Below are 20,936 nucleotides of genomic sequence, written 5' to 3'. Positions count from 1 at the left end.
TTCCTCCAGCTGGTCCACTTTCCTCCCACATTTCAAAGATGCGCAGATAGGGTTAATGTGGGCTGCTCAGCAGTCCTTGCTGATTTGACTTGATGCAGCGCATTTCACTCTATGTTCTGATGTAAACGGGACAAAGAAAGCTAAGTTTGTTTTCCTTTTTTCTATGCAAGTTTTCCAAAAGTCCAAAACGTAAAAGTCTGGAAAACCACATCACGACAGGCAACATCCATAGAGAGAGAGACATAATTAAAGTTTCCAACATGTAACCCTTCACAGTTTGGAATTTAGGTAACGAGGACAAAACTGAAGCCTCGGCTGAAGACTGGACAAACAGGCGTACAGAAGGGAAGATCACAATAATGATGAAAACATAGCAGGGAGTAGAACCTAGGAGAGGAGTTAAGAAGGAAGGGCGGGGGGGGGGGATAAAGGGTCAGGAGGGGTGCTGGAATCCAAGAGCTGCTGACATGAGCAATCTTTGACTTTAGAAAGAAAGGGAAAAATTATCTGTTGTAGCACCGAATATTTTTATTATCTGTTGTATTTAGAGATGTGGCAAAAAACAGGCCCTTTCTGCCCAATGAGCTGCGCCAATCACAACCCACCTATTTAACACTTGCCTAAACCCAAAACAATTTATAATGACCAATCAACATACGACCCAGTACCTCTTTGGACTATAAGAGGAAATCAGAGTAAACCCATGCAGTCACAGGGAGAACATACAACTCTTTGCGCTAGAATTGAAATTTGAACTCGATGCCCCAAGCTGTAATAGCGCCGTACTATCTGCTACCTGCCTTGGCACCCCAATGTATCTGAGATTAGAATGGTATTGAGACAGATTGAGTTGCTATGGTCGCTGAACAGGTTCAGGGATATGCAAATACCACGTACAGAGCTTTGCACCTGCCTGCACAGAGAAATATAGACTGAAACACTAATACCAGAAAAAAACATTGAAAAATATAGCACAGGAACACATAAATTTGTGCCATACTAATTAAGCCAATAATTCCCAATTACATTATTTACTCCTGCCTGCACCACCAGGCAGAACATTCCAGGCACACATTACATTCTGCGTAAGAAAACTTGCCCTGCTCACTTCCTTTGAACTTTCCCCATCTCATCTTAAATGCTTGCCCCCCTGCATGAGATTTTTTTGACCCTTGGAAAAAGATGTCTCTCTTAATTTTATAAAATTGTATCTGGTCTCCCCTCAATTTCTGCCACTCCAGCAAAAACAACCCAAGTTTGTCCAATCTCCCTTTATGGATCATGCCCTTTAATTCAGCTGCCATCCCAGTAAACCTCTAATGCACCCTCTCTGAGGCTCTCCATCCCTGCCATAACAGGCATTGAAGCCAATACTCTAGATGTGGCCTAACCTTTTATTAAACTGCAACTTCTTAACTGTTAAAGTCAAAGTCAAAGCAAATTTATTATCCAAGTACATATATGTCACCATATACTACCTTGAGATTTATTTTCTTGCAAGAAAATAAAGAAATATAACAGAATTTATGAAAAATTACACATAAACAGACTGGCAAACAACTTATGTGCAAAAGAAGACAAACCGTGCAAACAAAGAATAAATAACAAACATTGTGAACATGAGTAATTGAGTCCCCGAAGGGGTCCACAGGTTGTGGAATCAGTTCAGTGTTGAGGTGAATGAAGTTATCCACATTGGTACAGGAACCTGATTGTAGGGCAATCGTGTGGGACCTAACCTGGTGCCTGGTGTTGTAGGATCTAAGGCTCCTGGGACCTCCTGGATGATTGTGGTAGCAAGAAGATAGCATTGACTGGATGGTGAACGCCGGGGAGGGTGGGGGGAGGGAGGAGAGTTCTCTTGATAAACTTATTGCCTTGACTAATAAAAGCAAATGCGCGGTACGAGATTATTCTGAAGCTATCCTCCCTCTTAACCTGCCTTATGCTCTTCAAAGCCAAGTGATTTAAACAGAGAATAATTTGAGATTCGCTCAGGTTGAGTACTGATAACATATTTTTATCTCCTGTGGAATGAAATGATCTGTTAAAACATCCACAGCAAGCTTCTACAACACCCTGAGTTTCCATTTTCATTCATCTTTGCTAATGATGGCATGTTCATTTGAGATTACCTTCACAATATTTATATTGGAAAATGATATCATACAGAATACATGATAGTGCTCGCCGTTTTGACAAAGAGAACCACATGCAACAGTAAGCCTAACTCTGCCCCTAGAGCACCAGAGATAGGCATCCGTAAGTCTCGTGAGACCATGGATTTGTGCCTTGGAAGGTTTCTCCAGGCAGAGAGACCAGCAGAGCAATGTGTTGTTAAGTGCCTTGCTCAAGGACACAAACACGCACCAGAGAAATGGATCAGTTATTGACTCTTCTACGAAGCTGGAAACATAGAACATTACAGCACAGAAACAGGCCCTTTGGTCCATCTAGTCTGTGCCGAACTTTTAATCTGTTAAATTCCATCGATCTACATCCGAATCATAGCCCTCCAAACCCGCCCCATCAATATTCCTATAGAAAGTTTTTCTCAAATGTTGAAACCCACCCCACATCCACTACTTGTGCTGGCAGCTCATTCCACACTCTCACCACCCTCTGAACAAAGAAGTTCCCCTCTCATGTTCTCCTTAAACATTTTACCTTTCACCCTTAACACATGCCCTCTAGTTCTCACCCAACATCAGTGGTTAAAGCCTGCTTGGATTTACCCAATCTATGCCCCCTCATAACTTTGTATACCTGTATCAAATCTCCCTTCTTCTATGTTCTTGGGAATAAGGTCCTAACCTACTTAAACTTACCCTATAAATCATGTCCTCAAATCCCAGAAATATCCTTTTAAATTTTCTCTGCACTTTCAATCTTACTTACATTTTTCCTCTAGGCAGGTGACCAAAACTGGACATACTACTCCAAATTAGGTCTTATCAATGTCTTATACAATTTCAATATAACATCTCAACTCCTGTACTCAATACATTGATTTATGAAGTCCAAGCTGTCAAAAACTTTCTTTACAACTTTATCTACCTGTGAAGTCACTTTCAAGGAATTATGGATCTGTATTCCCTGATCCCTCAGTTCTAAAGCACTCCTCAGTGCCATACTGTTCTCAAAGTGCAACACCCCACAGTTACTACATTAAATTCTATCTGCCATTTTTCAGCTCAAGTCACTAGGTGGTCCATATCCCGCTGCAAGCTTCGATATTTTTTCTCACTGTCCACGATACCCCCAATCTTGGTGTCAGGCACAAATTTGCTAATCCAGTTTATCCAGATCGCTGATATAGATGACAAACAACAATGGATCCAGCCCCAATCCCTGTGCCACACAACTAGTCACAGGTCTCCAGTCAGCAAGGCGACCATCTACAAACACTCTCTAGCTTCTTCCACAAAGCCAATGTCTATTCCAGTTGACTACATCATCTTGAAACTTCTTAATCAACCTCCCATGTGGGACCTTGTCAAAGACCCTGCTAAGGTCCATGTAGACAACATTTACCGCCTTGCCTTTATCAACTTTATTAACTGCCTTTATGGTATCTTCTTCAGCAAAGATTGGTTAGACATGACTTACTATGCACAAAGCCATGTTGATTATGCCTAATCACTTTTATCTACCCAAATACATACATATCCAATTCCTTAGAATATCTTCCAATAACTTGCCCACTACTGATGTCACTGGCTTATAATTTCCTGGGTTATTCTTAAAGCCTTTCTTAAACAACAGAACAATATTATCGACTCTCCAGCCTCCGATACCCCAGCCATCACTAAGGACATTTTAGATATCTCTGCTAGGGCCCCTGCAATTTCTGCACCAGCCTCCCACAGGAGAACAATTTGTCAGGCCCTGGGAATGCATCCACACCAATTTGTCTCAAGACAGCAAACACTTCTTCTCTATAATCTGCACGGAGTCCATGACCTCACTGCTGCTTTGTCTCATATCGATAAACTCTGTGTTCATCTCTTGAGTAAATACAGATGCAAAAATGCATTTAAGATCTTTCCCATCTCTTTCAGTTCCACACGTAGATTACCACTCTGATCTTGCAGACGACCAATTTTTTTCCCTTGCTATCATTTTGCTCTTAGTATATCTGTAGGAACCCTTAGGATTCTCTTTCACCTTGTCTGCTAGAGCAACCTCGTGTCTTCTTTTAGCCCTCCTGATTTCCTTCTTAAGTGTTCTCTTGCATTTCATACATTTCACGAGTACCTCATTTGTTCCTGCCTGCCTATACCTGCTGTGCACCTTTCTTTTTCTTAACCAGAGTCTTAATATCTCTCAAAAGCCACAGTTTTCTAAACCTATTATCCTTGTATTTTTATTCTTACAGGAACATACAAACTCCGTACTCCCAAAATTTCACTTTTGAAGGCCTCCCACTTACTAAGGACACCTTTGCCAGAGAACAACCTGTCCCAATCCACACTTGCAGATCCATTCTGATACGATCAATATTGTCCTTTCTCCAATTTAGAAACTAAATCACTTCCCCTTATGTAACTGAAACCTTACTGACAGCAAGTTTCGGAGAGCATACCCTTTAAATTATAACACCATATTGCCTCAGAATTTCATGTAAATGGAATGGGTTCTGTTACAAAAACTAATAAAATATAAAATATTTCACTAACAATTCTTGTTAGTCCAACTTTTTATTCCTAACCCTACGTTATATTACGTAGAATGAAGGTTACCATACCCTTACCTCAAGATGGTAATTTTTTAAAAAATAGAACTTGATTTTCTCCATCTATACAATGAAAACAGCAGGTTAAACTATGAACAAGCTGTTCTGCAAGGTCTGAAGTAAATGTCTATTCTTTGTGCATCAGAAGCTGTATTGAATGAAAATAACCTTGCAGATTTAAATAATAACTTCCCATTCTGAAAGGAACTGTGAATAATCTTCTGAATTTTCTGTTACCCTCCAGCACTTCTGCAAGAAATAATAAAAGGAAGTGGTTTCACTTAATTTCCAGTCAATTTGTCAAAACACAATAAAAAAGAGAAAGTTTGAACAACAGTGATCACTTCTTTTTAAACATGTTACTTGTACAAAAGCATTATTTCCTTTGTGCTGTGTATACTTTTCTCTATCTCATCTTCTAACCCGCAGTTATAAGATTCCTGAATGCACCTCTTGTAGAAAAAGGAGAACTCTTGCTCTCTGAATCTACCTCGTCATTGCCCTTATTTGTCTAACCTTATCTAACTGCACTGTACTCTCCCTATAACTGTGACACCTTTATTTGGCATTCTGCTACTGCTTTTCTTTCCGTACTACCTCAATGTACTTTTGTTTGCAATAATCTCTGTGGATGACAGTCAAAACAAAGTTTTTCAGTCTATTTGGTATATGTGACAATAATTATAAAAAAAACAATATCCTCCCATTAAATATTTTTGACAACATCATAGATAATTATTTCCACAACCATAGTGGATGTAATTTGATCTTCAAGCTTATCGATATACATGCAGAAAAGTCCTACCCTAAATTCCAGACACGTAAAATGTCTTCAAAAGCTGAATCTGTGATGAAGATGCAAGCATAAATCAAGGCAATGTTACTGAGTGACATGCGAAGGTACAGACATAAAACACATCGATAGAATCCATGCCTAAATCAGTGAAGCTTCTATGAACACAATCAAAATGTTGGAGGAACTTAACAGGTTAAGCAGCATCTATGGAAAAGGGTAAACTATCAACGTTCCAGGTTGAGACCCTTCATCAGGGCTGATTCCTACTAGATGTTTGCTGGAAGAATACAGAGAAGGTTTTGTATCAGGCAACAGGCAGCATTGTGTTGAAACTCACTTTGTCAAGCTGGAAGTAACATTCAGGTTAGTATATTGTCATATACACCAGGGTGCAATGAAGTTCCTTGCTTGCAAGAAGCTCAGAGAGTGAATAGAATATATGGTAAGAACAAGTACAGTGATGAGCAAGACAACAGAATTGTGCAAAGATTGCAGTTCAGCCTGAAGCAGTGCAAAAAGATTTGCTGAAGTGGCCATATTGGAATAGCAAAGAGAGGCAGAATTAAGAGTTCGAGAACCTGTCAGCTCCATTGGGGAGGGAATGTGAAAGAGGTGATTGGTTCAGAAGTCTGACAGCAGTAGGAAAAAAAGCTGTTCTTGAGTCTGGTTGTCTGGGCTTTCAAGTTCCCGTATCATCTCCTAGAGGGTCAAAGTGAGAAAAAAGAATGGCCAGGACTGCAGGCATCCTTGGTGAGATCAGTTACTTGCCTGAGGGAACACACCATGAAGCTGGACTGGATGGAAAGAAGTGATGAGCCTGTGACGGACTGAGCAGTATTTACCACTCTCTGTCAGCCTAGCTGCCATACCAGGCTGAGGCACAACCTGTCAGGATACTTCTTATTGTCCTTCTGTAGAAGCTTGTGAGAATTCTCGTTGATAAGCAGATGCCTTAGAAAGTACATAATGCTGATAAACGTTCTTGATCACCACATCAGTGTAGATAGTTCAGCGACCAGGGCAGCTGCTGTTGATATGGTTGCCTAGGAAATTGAAGCTGTCTACCGTCCTTACAGAAGCTCTTTTAATGAGGGCAGAGTTGTGTTTACTCCCCTATCAAATTGATAGCTACCCATTCGAAAACTGGAAAATACTGTTTGCTTTTTTATCATTATACGTCTCTGACGGCTATGCAAATTCAGTAAGCATTGCTCAGCAGATGTAAAGGAAAGTCTAACAACAAGCACCAATTGCAGAAAACTGGTGAGCTAACCTGGACACCTAAGGCAGTTTGAGATAGAACACAAACTTGCACTTGGCCTTTAATAGGTCCCAAGATGCCTCAGAGGAATCAAAGAAAAAATTGATGCCATTAAGGAGATTTTGGGGTGGGTGATTTTATTAAAGAGGTAGATTTTAATGAGTGCCTTGTAAGAGGACGGGTGGAAATTATGAGTATGTGGGGAGGCAATTCCAGTGCTTAGTGTCTGGAAAACAGAAGGCTCTGCGTCAATAACAAAGACATGGGGATAAGGAGAGTGCAGAAGTCCATAACGTCCAATGCAGAATGTCCAATGTCCAGAAGTCCAATGCAGGGATAGTAGAGGGAGCTTCAGAAATGACAACCACTATGGTAGTGAGGGAATGTAAACTGCAACAGAGAGTGACTCAGTGACACAGCTAGCAGAGCCAATGCCTCACAACTCCAGAGACCCAAGTTCAATCCCAACCTTGGGTGCTGTCTGTGTGGAGTTTGCTCACTGTGACTCCCCGAGTTTCCTCCAGCCACTCTATTTGGGATATTTTCAGCCATATCCCAAAGATGTGTAAGTTGATAGATTAATTGACTGCTGTAAATTGTCCCAAGCTGGTGTTCCGGTGGGTAGTTGAAACTGGGGTAGCTGACACGAATGTGGAGAGAATAGGTTTCAGGGAATGGGGTTATTGAGCTAGGTTTTGTTTTATTGGCAAAAATAGCATTCACATTCATGTGCAAATAATGGCTCAGATCTCGCACAGAAAAGCCAGCAAAGACTGATGTGAGGAAGATCCATTCAGCTGCTTACTGTATGCTTTCCGCCATTAGATTCTCCATGGTGCCCTGTGGGGAACAGCAACTTACCACAAGACTTCTGGTGTGACAGTGCAAATCCAGTAACCCCAACCATCTAAAAAAAATGAGCAGCAGAAGAACGAGGTGGAGACACAAGAGACTGCAGATGCTGGAACCTGGAGCAGTAAACAAGATGTTGGAGGAACTCAGCAGGTCAGGCAATTATCTGTGGAAGGAAATAGACAATCAGTGTTTCACATCAAGACTCTTCATCTGAACCTGAAACATTGACTTTCCATTTTCTCTCTCCAAAGACCCCACTGACCAGCATCTTGTCTGCTGCAGTGAGGTAGAGGGACAGGCACTTTGAACTGAGTTGAGTTGTATATTTAATATTCATGAATATTTTTCCAATATTCTCGGTGCTTTTTAAATTTTTCTGAAAATGTTAATTTTATTTTTAAAACGAGTTAATTTGAATAGTTTTTGAATGTTTGCTAATGTCAGAGACATGTGCCAACATTTGCCAGCTTCAACAGCAGGTTCACTTTGGGGGAGGCAAGCAGCATTTCTGCTCTGTAACAATTTTTACCCAGACTGCAACACTCAGTCTACAGAAGGAGACTGAAGACTCAACTTATAGATTATAGGTCAAGTGTTCCATCTTGTAAATAAACTACTACCTCTTTTGATGGCTGTACACAATACAGTTTTGAATACAGGTGTTGAAAGTAGAAACAGCTTGTTTGGGATACAAAATGCATCTGGTTAACTGCAGCACTAACTTCTCTTTTAATCCCAGTTTTTAATTAACAGTAGAAGAAACATCAGCAATAATATTTGCATCAGGAGACAAAATTAAAGTGCCTCCATCTCTTTTGTTTATAGGATATCTTGCAACAGATTTGACCATGCTAATACCTTTGCTTCAAACTTGAGAAAAAAATAAAGCTGAATATCTAGAATCTAAAGAAATATAAACTCTTCCATTTTGTCGCAACAGATAAGAAAATAGTCCTAGAAATTGTTTTCCTTTGTAATGAGTAAGATACCTTCATCATTTTATTCCACACTGAAAGTAACAGGAATAAACAAATTTACTGAAACCATAATCAGGACATCTTTAACAATTGCTAATCCTCAAAGGCACACTTCTAATTAGATGTTGATACAGCCAAGTGCCTTTTTTCAGCTTTGCACCTGCTTAGTGTAAGATGGTTGCTTGATAAGTGGAAGATCAAAAGAAACATGAGAGAAGAAGATGAGTAAGTGGTGGTGGTGGGAGGGGGGGGGGTTGAGCCATGATTGTGGGAGTGATAGAGAGCAATAACTTTGAGGAGTATTTGTGGGTGTAGATATTGGTGAGAGGAATCAGTAACAAGAGATGCACAGATACCTTGATAACTCCAAGGTGGTAATGATCTCTTTTCTGACCATCACATTTATTCTCATCTTCCTACCTCCTCCCTTGCTTAATACTCGCTTCACCTCTGAACTTGTGCAGTTCAGGAAAAGTGCTATTATCATAGAGCCATACAGAACGTTAGGCCAATAAGCCTCTAGACCAGTGGGTTCCAACCTTTTTAAGCCATGGACTAATGCCATTAAGCAAGGGGTCTGTGGACCCCAGGATGGAAACTCCTGATCTAGACCTTTCCTACCCATGTACCTGTTCAAAAGCCTCAGTCTTGTCCTCTGGCAGCTCATTCCATATATGGACCACTCTCTGAGTGAAAAAGTTGCCTTGCAAGTTCTTGTTAAACCACTCATTTGTCACCCTAAACCCATGCCCTCTACTACTTGATCACTCAACCCTGGGGGGAAAACTGTGCATTATCTTTAAATCATAATCCTTCTTATCCCATTGAGTGTTGCATCATCTTTTGTTTTAATATCAGTGACATACACTAATGTAGTATCTTTTACATAATTACACATAATTGTTCATAATGAACAATGTTTGACACTGAGCATTTTAAAATATTAATAGACTAAATGCTGGGTCAAAAATCCAGTTTATAAAGACCAATCTAAATGGATGAGAAAGAGTTGGTGATATTCAGGAAGGGAATAGCATAACATGGTGGAGGAAGAGGATGCTTGAAGCAGGAATACTTAACCTATTCCACATTTTTAAAAACAGACCTGTGGTCTGAGACCATTGTACCAAATTAGGTTGGCACCCCCCTCGGATCACTTACAGTTAAACATTAGTCAAATTAATCAAAAACTCAACTGAACCCAGGAGATTGAACAGGGAATGAGAAAAGGAACCCACCACTTGTGTCAGTCATTTGGGAACAGCAACTAAAAAAAGATATTTTATCTGAAAAAGTATATAGGAGGTGATCAAAACAAAGTTCTTAACTGTATCTCAGAATAGTAACCAACTACCAAGAAATCTATTGTGAGATTAAAATAAAATTAAGATCTTCCAATCAGAGGAAGTAAATTACCAGCGTACAATAAGTACATAGGAAGCTTGGGGAGGGGGTGGCGTTGCGGTTTAATGGAAATTTGTCATCGTTCCTGCCTATTGCTTTCTCCATCACTGTACCTTTCAGTTGATCCATGCAGATTCACTCTGAGGTTGTCCTCCACAAAAGGTCTTTATTACTTTTACTACTGAGTGGTTCTTTGGACTTTAGGAGGTGGTATTCCAAATACAATTGCATATTCACTGTCTACACAATGGTCCCCTGATGTTATTGTATCAACATAAAGGGCTCTACTAATTTCACTGAAACTGAAACTGTTTAGGCAAGGGCCAAGAGCAGCCAATATTCTTTCACACATTTAGCACTAATGAGAAAGGTCAAATGTTTCCCTCAAGTCTCAACAGAATTAGGTTTAATATCACCAGTATATAATATATATATATTCAATAGTTAAATTGCAACTGGAAGGGGCAGAATCCAGGTAAAATATGAAGATAACAAAATAAACCTGTCAGATTACAATGAGCAATACCATAGCTGAGAACTCTGGGAGACCTGACTTGTGCATGTAAGTGCTTTTAATGAACTTACTGTTGTATTTACAATCCTGTGCCGCTAATTGCACAAGTGTGTTTGCTCAATCAAGGTGTTACAACAGTCTCTGCAGCTTCTGAACATTTGACAATGATAGATATATGGAAGAGAATATTCTGACTGGTTACATCAAAGCCTGGTAGAGGCTCCAATGCATTTAATTGCAGACTGCATAGGGTTATAGACCCAGCTAGCTCCATTACATGGCCAAACCTCACCACCATGGAAATATCTTCAAGAGGCAGCAACTCAAGAAGGTAGCATCCATCTTAAAGGATTCTCATCATTCAAGACATACCCTCTTCTTGTCACTAACATCAGAGAGAAGGTACAGCAGCCTAAAGACCCACACACAGATAGCTTCTTACTGACTGCCATCAAGTTTCTGAATGGTCCACAAACCTTTGAAGACCACCTCCTTATTCCTTTCCTTCTGGCATTGTTTATTTTTGTAATTTATAGATATTTTATGACTTTGTACTATACTGCTACCACCAAACAAGAAGTTTCACATCATCTAAGTCAGTGATAATAAATCCAATTCTACTTTACAATGAAAACATTCCAGTGGATATTTCTCCCTTTATTCCAGAACTAAGAGGTTGCCTTTCTCAGGCAGGGCCAGACAGGGAGCAGCTTATTTCATTCAATAATAGAAAATGAGAAGTGATCTGACTCTTGTCCATAAAGGAGTTTGATCTGGTAGGCAAGGAGCCAATGTTTTCACCGAAGGAAAAAGCTCTCAAGATCCAGCAACACAGGTTCCATAAGACTACAAGATATAGGAACAGGATTAGATCTTTCAGCTCATCGAGTTTGTTCCGTCATTCAATCATCGCTAATTTTTTTAACCCCATTATCCCCGCCTCTCCTCATAATCCTTAAACCCCTTCCCAATCAAGAACCTATCTCTGCCTTAAGCATGTGCAATGACTTGGCCGCCACGGTCTTTTGTGGCAATGAATTCCACAGATTCACTACCCTCTGGCTGAAGAAATTCTTCCTCATCTCAGTTCTAAAGGGGCACCTCTTTATTATGAGTCTGCACTGCTAGATCCTAACCTAACCTCGCCTCAAGTGCTCTCTGTGTGCAGTTTTCACATTCTCCATGCAACTGTGTGGGCTTCAACTATATTATCTGGTCTCTTCATCTATGTGGACTGGTAGGTTAATTGCCACTATAAGCTTAACTCATGGGTAAGTAACTGAGAGAAGCTAGGGGAGATTGATCAGAATATGGAGAGGATAAAATAGGATTGATGTTCGGTTTGATTTTGTAATATCGATTTAATCACATAAAACTGGAAGTAGCAGTAGGACATTTGGCCCCTCAGGCCTCTTCCAACATTGAACAAGATCGTTGGCTGAACATATGTAGGCGATTATAGCCTGCAGTCAATAGTCTCACAGTATAATTAATGATGAATCAATCAGTTGTCTTCACTGTACTGTAATAAGCCCGAAATAAATATTATATGTGTATTTATTTCTGTCCTGAATCATTCACATCCATTTGTATCATCATATATGTCAGAAAGCTGTTGAGATGTCATTTGTATCAAAGTTGATAAATCCTGCAGAACAAGCTTGCTTTGTCATCTGTTTAGATCAGGTTGAAAGCTCAGAGGAAATGTTATGAGTTGCATGAAATTAAGGTTACAATTTTCTGAAACCTGGCAATATTCCTCAATGGACACAGCAATTTCTTCACAAGGCAGTAACACTATTGCTACCATTGAAAATATCGGTGAATGCACTCGCTGTGCAGACTGCTAACTAATGTACCTTACTTTTAACTCCTATCAGTCTCATGCTACAGACAGAAAAAGGAAAAAAATACAGTCCTACATTTCCACTGGGATTTGTACAATGAAGTACGTCTGAAGTGCATTCACCAGTCTAATTTGGGATTTTATGCACACCAGTTTCTTACAGACAACAGTGATCATCTGACCTGTTCGATTGATATTGATTAAGAGAATAAATATCACCAGAAACCTGGGTAACTTCTACTGCTTTGATATGGTGCTGTGGAACTTGGTACAGCAGAACAAACCTTTGTTTAATGTCTCAGCCAAAGAAGATGCATGCTACCACCTTCCCTGACAGACGCGGACAATATAATCTCATGCATCTGAATTATTTTCATTGAGTACAAGCAGAGATACAAAGGTGTGAGCTGGGGCTGGGGGTAATGTTTTTCCATTCTACACTAGAATTTATATATGATGAGCCAAGTCAAAATTGTCAGTAAACCTGAATGTTTCTGAAAGCCTCTGAGAACTTTATTGCAACTCGACACCAACTCCACAGAAAGACTTTAAGCCAGATGAGCCAAAACTTTATTAAGGAGGATAGGTATTCAGGAAATTTTTAAAGGAGAAAACAGACATAACAAGATGGACAGGAGTAGGGAAGCAGCAGAAGGCATAGTCAGCAATTATAGTGCAATAAAATTCAGGAACACAGAGATGTTGCATCATTGTAGGGATAGAGGAGGTGAGACCAGATGGAGATGTGAAAACAAGGACTAAAGTTCAAAGTAAATTTATTATCAAGTACACATATGTTACCATATACAACCCTGAAATTCATTGCCTTATGGGCAAACTCAATAAATCTATAGAATAATAACTATAATAGAGGTAATAAAAGACTACACCAACTTGGACATTCTACCAGAGTGCAAAAGACAACAAATGCGCAAACACAGAAAGAAAGAAATAATAATAAATAAATAAACAATAAATATTGATAACATGAGATGAAGAGTGCTTGAAAGTGAGTCCATTGGTTGTGGGAACATTTCAATGATGGGGCAAACAAAACTGAGTGAAGTTATCCCCTTTAGTTCAAGAGCCTGATGGTCCCTAAGCCTGGTGGTGTGAAGTCTGAGGCTCCAGTACTCTCTTCCTGATGGGAGTAGCAAGAAGAAAGCAACCCTGGGTGGTGGGGGTCCCTGATGATGGATGCTGCTTTTCTGCAACAGCAGTTTGTGTAGATGTGCTCAATAGTGGAGAGGGCTTTACCCTCTTGTCAAAGTTTTAAATGTCATGCCAATCCTTTGCAAACTCCTAAGTAGAGGTACTGCTGTGCATTCTTCATTATTACACTGATGTGCCTGGCCCAGGACAGGTCCTCTAAAATAATAACACCAAGGAATTTAAAGTTGCTGATCCTCTCCACCTCTGATGAGAACTGGCTCATGGACATCCAATTTCCTTCTCCTCAAGTCAATAATCAGCTCCTTAGCCTTGCTGACTTTGAGTAAAGAGGTTGTTGTTATGGCACCACTCAGCCAGATTTTCAATCTCCCTCCTATATACTAATTCATCACCACCTTTGATTCGCCCTACAGTAGGGGTGTCATCAGTAAACTTGAATATGGCATTGGAGCCGTGCTTAGCCACACAGTCATGAGTAGAGTAGGGAGCTAAGCACACAGCCTGGTGGTGTACCTGTGCTGATGAAAAAGGAAGTATGGAGGCCAAGATCTTGGAGCTTAATGATTAGCTTTTAGAGCGATCATGGTATGGAATGCTGAACTGTAGTCTATAAAGGATATCCTGATGAATGCATCATTGCTGTCCAGATGTTTCCAGAATTGAGTGAAGAGCTAACGACATGGCATCTGCTGTGGACCTGTTGCTCTGGTGGGCAAATTGCAGCAGATCCAAGTCACTTCTCAGGCAGGTGTTGACGTGTTTCAGCACCCACATCTCAAAATACTTCATCACTGTGGATGTAAGTGAGACTGGACGATAGCTATTCAGGCAGGTTAGCACCTTCTTCTTAAGCACCGGGATAACTGAAGCCTGTTTGAAGCAGCTGGGTACCTCAGACTGCCAAAGTGAGAGGGTAAAGGTCTCAGTAATCACTCCATCCAGTTGATCAGAACTGGTTTTTAATACTTGGCCAGGTACCCCATCTGGGCTGGATGCTTTCCATGGTTTCACCCTCCTGAAAGCTGCTCGCATATTGGTTTCAGAGTCTGAAGGATATGGGAGTTTCTGATGGTTTCTCCATATTTTGACAGTCAAAGCAAGCACAGAAGGCATTGAGTTCATCGGGAAGCGAAACCATACTTTCTCCTATGTCACTTGACGTAACGTTACAAGAGGTGATAATCAAGCCGTGGCACAACTGTTGAGAACCTTCCATTGATTCAAGTTTAGTCGAGGGTTGCCACATTACCATGAGATGACTTTCCGGAGACCTTCCTTGAACCTCTCATAAGCTTTCTGCTCATCAGACTTGAACGCCTCTGATCTGGTCCTCAACAAATTGTGGATCCCTTGGTTCACCCACTTGGGGAAGACCCAGAATGATTTTGTGAGGATTTGTTTTTTTTAAATAAATGATTAGCTTTATTTGTCACATGTACACCAAAACATTACGTAGTGAACTGCATTTTTTGCGTCAGAACAAATCAGCGAGGAATGCACTGGGGGCAAGTGTTGCCATGCTTCCAGCGCCAACATTGTATGCCCACAATAACCTGAAATGTAAGTCATGAAGAAACCAGAATACCACGTGGTCATGGGGAAAGTGTATAAATCCCTCACGGACACCGGCGGGAACCGAACCCCGATTGGTGACTGCTGGCACTGTAAAGCCATTGTGCTAAATACTACGTTACCCTGCCGCCTCTATGCCACTCTGCCACTGTCTATGCCACCTTCAAGGATATGAATTGAAAACTGAAGGGTTTTTTTTAAAACAGCAAGTACAGGGAAGTTGGAAGGAACATGGAGAGAGAAGGGAACCCAGCACCAGAGCTGGCTGTAACTGTACAGATACACATAATAGTGTATTATCTATTCTTTACAAAAATCAATTAGAGCATTTATAAAGTATGAAATTCAGAGTGCCAATATATTTCATAAAATATATCACACTAACATCCTAAAACAAAAGTAAGAATCAATGCTAGCTATGTTTTTGGAGAAATATAACCTTCTCCTGACCCACTTTAATACAACTTCTTTTTAATTTAAACAGGCATTGCAAGTAAAAATAGGAAGCTTCAAAATGGCTTGCAACTCTAATGATAGCAAGTGACAGTATCATAAGATCAATATCAACATCTGCCTCTATAAAAGAGGAATGGAGGTTTCGCACCTCAACAATAAGTGCTGCAAAAGTTGGGAATATATTTATTTACTATTGAAAGTCAGAGCAACTCACAAGACAAGTTGGAGCCCTGTAACCTAATGACTAAATGTGTGGATTAGTAGCTATAGATCTGGAGATACGAGTTAAAATCCTACTATCACGGCTGTGGAACTTAACAAGCTTTGCTCTCTGAGTTGTTCCAGCAAGCATTCGGTTCAAGGCAACTAGGGATGGGTAATAAATACCAGCTTTGAGGACACCTGTTAATGAAAAGGATTTAAATGACACCACGCAGCCAACTTCAGATTCAGATTTATTTGTCACATGTACATCAGAACATACAGCGAGATGCATCATATACATTAACAACAAACCCACCTGAGGGTGCACTGGGGGCTGCCCACAAGGGTCGCCACACATTCTGGTAACAACGTAGCGTGCCCACAATGTTCAGCTCAACAACACCGCACAGAACCGTACAACAGAAGAACAAGATATCAACATCTAAACAACCCTCACATACACAGGACAGGCCACCTCAGGGCCTCTAGAATTAGGCCCTGGACTCTCAAGGTCGCAGTTGATTGGTCTGCAACCTCCAATCTCCGGCATGGGCTGCAAGACTTGCTCCAAAATACACATTCTCAAATATACCCTGGCATTTCAGTAAAATAAAAGTGAGGGAATAAACCCATAATATCATTGAAATGTTGAGGTTTATCAAAGGATGGAACTCTTACTGAGGTACCAACATTTCTGGTTATTGGTCATTGGTTTACTATTGTCACATATACTGAGGTACAAAGAAAAACACTATCACATGCAATTGATATATCATATTATTTCAAAGCTTAAGTATATTGAGGTAGTGCAATGATAAAGCAGTAGAGAATGTATGATGTAACAGTTACAGTATAGGTAGACAACTAGTGCAAGGACCATGACAAGTTAGACTGAGAGATCAAGATTTCACCTTTATCATACAAGAGGTCCATTCAGGGGCCTTATAAAAGCAGGACAGAAGCTGTCCTTGACCCTGATAGTGCAGGCTCCCAAGCTTTCGTATCTTTTAAACACGAGGATGCTGGAAATCCAAAGGAACACACACAAAACGCTGGAGGAACTCAGCAAGTCAAGCAGCGTCAATGGAAATGAACAAATAGCCAACATTTCAGGTCGAGACCATTCTTTCGTAACCTTGCCTGATGGAGTGGAGGAGAAGAGAGAATGACAAGGGTGAGAACGGCCTTTAATCACATTAGTTGCTTTCCCAAAAGCAGTGGGAAATGTAGGCAGAGTCAATGAAAGAGAAGTTGTTTGTGTGATGGATGGAGTTGTATTCATAACTCTGCAATTTCTTGTGGTCTTAGGCAAAGCAGTTACTAGACAAGTTGTGAATTTAGCCACAGAGTTATACATCATGGAAACACGTGCTCCAGACCAAATCATTCATGGTGACAAAGGTGTCCATTTAAGCCAGTCACATTTACCCATATTTGATCCATATCTCTCTATAGATTTCCTATCCATGTAGCAGTCTAAATCATTCTTAAAAATTGTTATTGTACCTGCCTCAAACTCCTCTGGAAGCTTGTTCCCTATAGGCATTGCCCTCAGTGGGGAAAAAGTTGCCATGTTTCTCCCTCAGGAAAGCCAGAGCAGTCAGATTCCTCGTAGAGTCCAAATGAGCAGCATGAAAGTACACAGATATCCCAGCTCCTAGGCTGACAGTAGTACAAAGAAGAAGTGTTGAGGTATAAAGGACAGCCATGATCTTACTGAAAGGCAAAGCACAAGGGGCCAAATAGTTTGCTCCTACATCTGTTTCTTATTAAATCTGCCAGCTGGTTAGACCTGATGCAAGTACAACAGCTTCGCTGAAATGAACATGAGATCAGAACACCACAGGAGCACACCCTCTGGCCCACAATGTTGGGCCAAACTACAAACCCCATTTCCAGAAAAGTTGGGATATCTTCCAAAATGCAATAAAAACAAATATCTGTGTTATGTTAATTCATGTGGACCTTTATTTAACTGACAAAAGTACAAGGAAAAGATTTTCAATAGTTTTACTGACCAACTTAATTGTATTTTGTAAATATACAGAAATTTAGAATTTGATGGCTGCAACACACTCAACGAAGTTGGGACAGAGGAATGTTTACCACTGTGTTACATCACCTTTCTTTTTAATAACACTTTTTAATCATTTTGGAACTGAGGATACTAATTGTAGTAGATTTGCAACTGGAAGTTTTGTCCATTCTTGCTTGATATAAGACTTCAGCTGCTCAACAGTCCGTGGTCTCTGTTGTCTGATTCTCCTCTTCATGATGCGCCATACATTTTCAATAGGAGATAGATCTGGACTGGCAGCAGGCCAGTCAAGCACACGCACTCTGTGTCTACAAAGCCACGCTGTTGTAGCCCGTGTAGAATGTGGTCTGGCATTGTCCTGCTGAAATAAGCATGGACGTCCCGGCAAGACACGTCGCCTTGGTGGCAACATATGTCTCTCTAAAATCCTAATATACGCCTCAGAGTCAATGGTACCTTCACATACATGCAACTCACCCATGCCATGGGCACTGATGCACCCCCATACCATCACAGATGCTGGCTTTTGCACCTTTCGCTGATAACAATCAGGATGGTTGTTTTCATCTTTGGCACGAAGAACTCGACGCCCATTTTTTCGAAAGCTAGCTGAAATGTGGACTCATCTGACCACAGCACATGGTTCCACAGTCTTTCGATCCATCTGAGATGAGCTCGGGCCCAGAGAACTCGCCGGTGTTTCTGCATAGAGTTGATGTATGGCTTCCTCCTTGCGTAATACAGTTTCAAGTTGCATTTCTGGATGCAGTGACAATGGTTTTCTGAAGTACTCCCAAGCCCAGGTGGCTATAATTGTCACAGTAGCATGACGGTTTCTTAGGTAGTGCTGCCTGAGGGCTCGAAGATCACGCGCATTCAACAGTGGTTTACGACCTTGCCCTTCACGCACTGAGATGTCTCTGAATTCTCTGAATCTTTTCACAATATTATGTATTGTAGATGTTGAAAGACCTAAATTCTCTGCAATCTTGCATTGGGAAATGTACCTTTTGAACTGACTAACAATTCTCTCACAAATTTTGGCACAAAGGGGTGAGCCATGACCCATCCTTGCTTGCAAAGACTGAGCCTTTGATGGACGCCACTTTTATGCCCAGTCATGATACCTCACCTGCTACCAACGTGGAGTCTTCCAAACTGGTGTAACTTAAACATTCTGTGCACTTTTCAATCTTATTTTAACTCTGTCCCAACTTCTGTTGAGTGTGTTGTAGCCTTCAAATTCTAAATTTATGTATATTTACAAAATACAATTAAGTTGGTCAGTAAAACTATTGAAAATCTTTTCTTTGTACTTTTGTCAGTTAAATAAGGGTTCACGTGAATTAACATATCACAGATTTTTGTTTTCATTGCATTTTGGAAAATATCCCAACTTTTCTGGAAATGGGGTTTGTATTTAAGATATTAATTACACCAATCTTCCTCTGCACATGGTTTATTTCCTTCCATTCTCTGGGTAATTATCTGCCTATCTAAGAACTTCTTTAATTCCTCTATTGTACCTGCCTCCATCATCACCCCTGACAGTACAATTTAGGTAGCCACAACTCGCTGTTAAAAAATACTTGCCCCGTACTTCTCCTTTGAATTTTCCCGCTCTCAACTTAAATGCTTGCTCTCTAGTATCAGGTAATTCAAATCCGGGAAAAAGATATCGACTGTGTACTCTATCTAAGCCTCTCATAATTCAAAAAGGAAAGAAACAGCTGTCAGAGAAATGGTAAGCTGAAGAAAGAAGTAAAAGGTTCATCTGTGATGGGTGGAAACCAAGGTTTCCAAGTGATGTAATTACTTTGGGCCCTGTTCCGATGTACTTTCCAATGTTGTTGTATTTTTATTTCAGATTTTAAGCATCTTCATTTTCTGATTTTCATTGTACATACTGTAAGTAGCACTCATATTCCTTTACAACAATAAAAAAGGAAATGTTTTTACTTCTTCACTATGTGGTGTACAGTACCTGCTTCCAGCAGGTCTGAATGATTTTCAGCTCACCCTGAAACCACCACTCTTTATTTGATTCATTTTAATTTTCTTGGCTTCAGTATGTTTAATTGCTTTTAACCTCCTTTTATTGATTTTTTTAAAAAGATAATTAACAATAGTTTTGCTTTTTATCTTTCCTGGGAGCTCATGATTGTGAACTTCTAAAGTTCCACATTTAACTTCAGTGACAATTTTTGTAGTCAGTGATGGTGGGAGCTGGGGCTTTAGGGGTTGCCACACCTTTCTATCTGAGCAGGGAGAGGTTCCATGCTGCCCTGGGTCAGGCTGAGGTGCTTTGAGCAGGACCCAGCATGAATCTCAGGAGTAGGTTATACTCCAGGATGCAGAACACAGGTGACTAGTGACTCCATGGAGAGCTGAAGATCAACAAACAAGAAGCTAGAGGTACTCAGTATGTCCAGCAGCATCTGTACAGGGAAATGGACAGTCAATATTTTGGGTTGACACCGTTCATCTGGAGGTCCACTATCCATTTTCCTTTTCAGAAACTGCCTGATCCAGTGAGTTCCTCTGGTATCTTGAGTATTGCTCCAGGTTCCAGTATCTGCAGACTCTTGTGGTCACCTGAACTGAAGATTATTCAGACAAGCTCTGTTGCAAATACTGTACACCACATAACAAACACATACTACTGTGCCTCACTGAGGAAATGAAAATACTTTCTTTTGCATAGTTGGGAAGGAAATGGAGTGTCTCCTGCACATCAAAAATCAAAAAAAGCCACAGATGTTGAAAATCAAATAAAATCAGAAAATACAGGAAAGGTCATCACGACAGGATCCAAAGCAATTTTGTCACTTGGACAACCTTAGTCTGCACCCCATCAGAGATGTTTCCCTACCCCACCACCCCTCTCCATTTCCTCCACATCCTCTCTCTGCAGCTTAAAATATGAACAAAACTTAGGTGAACGACTTACAAAAATATGGATAGAAGCACTCTCCATTATTTTGATCTACAGTTTTAAAAGGATATGGAGACACTGGAAAAAATGGGGGGGGGGGAGCATCCGGCACATTAAATTATATAGAGCCTTTAGGACCAACCCATCCAATCTGACCAAGGTACCTACTC

The 20,936-nt window shown here is 40.5% G+C and overlaps 1 protein-coding gene across 12 annotated transcripts in view; it reads right to left on the bottom strand.

Annotated features, from left to right (window-relative positions):
• The window catches only part of znf516 (zinc finger protein 516), a 138,369-nt gene that overhangs the window by 111,169 nt on the left and 6,264 nt on the right, over positions 1 to 20,936 (bottom strand). For 4 of the 12 annotated variants that reach the window (XM_059972765.1, XM_059972713.1, XM_059972774.1 and 1 more), the window contains one exon: positions 7,654 to 7,810. The exons of the other annotated variants lie outside the window; for them this stretch is intronic. The gene's annotated coding sequence lies outside the window, so the exon portion shown is untranslated. The remainder of the gene's footprint in view (positions 1 to 7,653; positions 7,811 to 20,936) is intronic. 12 annotated transcript variants of the gene reach the window in all.

Source organism: Hypanus sabinus, chromosome 1 (genome assembly GCF_030144855.1).
Source record: "Hypanus sabinus isolate sHypSab1 chromosome 1, sHypSab1.hap1, whole genome shotgun sequence".
Classification (NCBI taxonomy): domain Eukaryota; kingdom Metazoa; phylum Chordata; class Chondrichthyes; order Myliobatiformes; family Dasyatidae; genus Hypanus; species Hypanus sabinus.
This window is presented reverse-complemented; position numbering and strand designations above follow the sequence as displayed.